Source organism: Tupaia chinensis, unplaced genomic scaffold (assembly GCF_000334495.1).
Source record: "Tupaia chinensis unplaced genomic scaffold, TupChi_1.0 Scaffold000706_1, whole genome shotgun sequence".
Classification (NCBI taxonomy): Eukaryota; Metazoa; Chordata; class Mammalia; order Scandentia; family Tupaiidae; genus Tupaia; species Tupaia belangeri.
In genome coordinates this window covers 3,240,469-3,244,872 of record NW_006160229.1, presented here as the reverse complement: position 1 = coordinate 3,244,872, position 4,404 = coordinate 3,240,469, and positions in this window count along the sequence as shown.

The following is a 4,404-nucleotide window of genomic DNA, read 5'->3' as shown; positions in this document are numbered from 1 at the left end:
ATGCAAGTGTGGAAGACTAGGAAAGAATTGGAGTTGGAATGAGGAAAGAATCAAGAACTTTATTTTATATTCATTAAGCGTGAGTTTCCAATGAAACATCCAGGTGGAGATGCCACATATGCAATTGAATATACAAATGTAAATTTAGGGGTGGTTCTGGGCTACAAATGTAATTTTAGGATCCACCCATTTATATATGGGATTTAAAGCCATTGGGTTGGATAAGATCATCATCAAATTTTATGAATGAAGACCTCAAAGTCTGTGCCCTGGAGTACTCCAACATATATGTGTCATGAAAATGAGGAATACCTAAGCAGTGAAAATGAAAAGCAGAGGTTTGTAAGGTAGAAGGGCAACCAAGAGCAAGTGGTGTCACAGGAGACAACACAAGAGAATAAGGGATATCCTCTTGTCTTCTTTTTAATGTCAGAGGGTGTGTGCGCATGAGAGACAAAGAAAGAGAAATAGCGAATACCCCACTCACACAGACACACAATGGGGCCTGGTTACACCACAATCTCTTTTTCTTCAATTTTCCATCCCATTATGATCTGGGGCACTATGCCCTGGTGTATTTTTCAAACTGCCAGGGCTAGAGCTCAAGACCTGATCAGCCATGTGGGATCAAGATTCTTCAGTTCCTTAACTGGTGCTCAAGACGCTTATTTTGTAAAATGTATATCTCTGATTTACTTATTATATTGTCTGGAAATTCCAGGGGTAACAGTGTTAATAGTTAATATCTAATACATTCTTAATATGCATTAGGCATCTTGTTAGGCTTCTTTATGCAGCATACATACAATTTAGTTCTCATAATTATGTTGGAAGTAAGTGAAAATTAGCATTCTAGTTTTTCAGATGTAAATCTAAGGACCAGGTAAATTACAGTATTACTTAAGATGTAATAGCTAGTAAGCCTTGAATCTGAATTTGAATTCAGAAGGTTAGGTCAACTCCATTAGAAGCATATCAAATCAGTTACCAAAAGTAATAAGTGGTTCTGTTACCAGAAAAAGAGGGGAATAGAAAATGTGCTAGACATTCAAACAGTGGACGAATTACCAATTACTGCAAGTACACTTGTACTTCTTACCCCTCTTTTCTTTGTATTCCCTGGTACTATTTCATATACTGGTATCCAAGATCGAGTTGATTATTCTTTTTTTTAAAGAACTATTTAACTTTATTTATTTTATTTGCTTCTTTATTTTAATTTGGCAAAAGAGACAGAGAGAGAGAGAGAGAAAGTGAGAAAGCAAGCCAGCAAGCCACCAGGTCCGGGACTCAAACTGTGATCGCCCATGTGGGAGTCCAGTGCCCTTAACCACCACGCCACCTGCCAGCCCCTGGCATATTCTTAAGCTAGATGCTTTCTTTGTTTGTTTGTTTTGTTCATCTCTGCCATGAATTATTTATGACATTCAAATTATATTTTATAACTTTATATAATCTGTTTATTGAATGATATGGGCTCAGTAAGATCTAGAGGAAGCACTTTGACCATTTCTCACCACTTACTATTAAATTTGCTCCATCAGTTTACTATGTCTCCTCTTGCCTTAGAGAAAACACTAGGCATGTTCTGTAGCTTTCTGGTCATTCTTAGGGAAAAAAAATAAGTCATCCAAGGGTCAGATGGTGGAACTGCAGTAAAGTGTGATGCTCTGCAAGGCAATCACACATGGGGAGGTCCCTGGTTCAAGTGTGGAGACTTCTATGAGTATGTCAGGCATGTGCTTGCCCATGATCCAGGACTGGCAAAGGGCTGGAGTAGATTGAAGTGTAGAATCACTGTTGGTTTGCGTGCGCTCTCTCTCTCTCTCTCAGTCATAGAGGAAATATATAAATGAAGTTTTTTTTAAAAAATACAGTAATCTTCTTTTTTAAAAATAGTTATTTTATTTAACTTCATTTATTTATTTTATTTTTACCAGAGAAGGACAGAGAGAGAGAGAAAGTGAGAAAGCAAGCCTCCAGTTCTGAGTATCAAACCACAATTGGCCACGTGGGAGTCCAGCACCCTTAATGACCATGCCACCTGTCAGCTCCCCATTTTTTCCAAGAATTATTTTGTTTAACTTTATTTATTTATTTATTTGACCAGAGAGAGAGAAAGAGAGAGACAGAAGGTGAGAAAGCAAGGTGATTTTCTCTTTTTTTGAGAGATTTTTGCTATAGAGTGCATGTGCTCACTGGAGAGACAGAGAGACAGAAAGTGAGAAATCACCCCCCAGGGAGGATGGCAATGCCACAATCCCTTCTCTTCCATTCTCCTCTCAAGATTTTGTGTATGCATGCACATGTGCCTGGCATATGCTTCAAGCCTCCAGACCTGAAATTTGAACTGTGGTCAGCTACATGGGAATTCAGCTCCTTAACCACTCTGCCACCTACTGGCCCTTAAACAGTGACTTTCAGTTAATGCAGAGTTCAGTTCAGTGTAATATCAATGTCCCAACAAACCTCATTCAACTTAAAATTTCTCCACTGCCCCAATTTCAGTGTACCACAGACTGGGAAATCTCTTTAAAAAGAAGGAGAAGTTGACGCTTTCAATGACTGCTTTCTCCACTTCTGTCTGAACCCATTAGCTGCTGTCCTGTGAAGGAGGTGAAAGAAGAGAGGTAAAAAAGATAGAAAACATTTTACTTGACCAGTATATCTGGCCTTAGAATCCTCCAGATGTGCCAAATTCCAAACATCAGTTTTTATTTTTTACACATGGGATAATTTATGTATTCTGAGGACTTTATGATTGGGATATTTTACCCATAGTTCCTTTCACAGGGTGATTTCCCCTTGAAATGGTCATTTATCCCCACCTCAGCTATCTTATGGTCATCTTGCTCCTCCAGTTTCTCTTGGGCAAAGTCTCCCTCATGGCTATTCCATCCAGTTGTCTTCCAGAGACTGAATCCAACTAATAAAAAACTAATTTATCTTTTCCACATTGCACTCTAAATTTGCAGACACTTCTCTTTATACTTTCAACAGAGTAGTCAACCAATCATACCCCCCATCTGTAGATTTTTCATAAAGTATTTAAATACTAGCCCTTGTGACCCACAAACCCTAGGGGACACATGTCAAGGTCTCCAAATTGTTCTCTTAAAGTAGCTATCAGTTGTCTAGAGGTAAAGGGAAAGTTCTCTCTCCATCCCATGAATAGTTGGGAAGGACTATATACAACACTAACAACCCTAAATATTTTTATTCTTTTCAATCTCTCAACAACATCTTAGTCTTTGCTTGTATTGTGTGGACGGCACTGCATACGGAAGCCATCTTGAGCTATCCACCATCTTGGAAACCATTAGTTTTGATTTCCCCACTGAGCAAACCGTTTCTCAGAAATCATGTGACCAACTGTTCTCCCCTTGGGGTGGTTGGGTTTCTAGGCAACAGGAGAGATCCACCCACACCAATGATTGGTTCACACTGTTCTATCTCATTTGCATTTCAGGCAACCAATTGGTGCCCCCCAGCCTGTATATAACATTTTTCCCTCAATAAATGGAAAACTTAACCAGCACCTCATATTGTCTCCACTCTGTGTGTCTGTGTGTGTTTATCCCATCTCTCATTCCCTCCCCCAGGAAACCTGTTTGACTGTCCTGCAGGTCAGGACACATGGTGCCCGGACAAGGGACCTGGGTATGAGGGATCCAGTGAAGAGCACCAAAGAAATAAGGAAGGCCAGAGAAAAGCAGAACAGGAAGGCAGAGAATCGTCCTGGGACCTGGGTACAAAGGATCCAGTGAAGAGCACTCGAGAGGAAAACAGAAGGAGATGGCAGAGAATCGTCCTGAGAAAGGAAGGCAGAGACTCATCTTCTGTCTGTCTGGTGAGCGTACGCGCCCTATAGCGAAAAACGTTTAAGAGATATAGAGAGAGAGAAGGACAAAGAGAAGATGTCCTGTTAAGTATTTACTTACGTTTTATTTTAAGTACGGGTAATAATGGGGCAAGAGCTTAGTCAGCATAAACTATCTGTTCAGGACTTAAAAGAAGCCCTTGCCATTATGGTCGCTAAGGGAGAGCAGATCATGCAAAATGATCAACCCCAGAAGGAGGCTATAGCTGCCTCAGATCTAACCAAGGATTCTAAAATTGAAAAAGGACAGGGAAAGAATCTTATTTCCTTAGATAATGAGAAAGAAGTAACAAATCTTACTAAACAATCAGATATCAGGTCAAAACAACTTAAGAAACCAAAAATTAATGAGAAAGTTACAAACCTTGAAAAGCCTCAAAAAAAATTATGCCCATCTCTTACAGAGCTTAAAGCTCATTTGGATAATCAATTGAATAATTCTGAGGAAGAAACTTTAGCACCAAGGACAGTCAAAAATAACAACTCAAAATGGCTGCCTGAAAAAGAAACTTTAGAAACAAAGA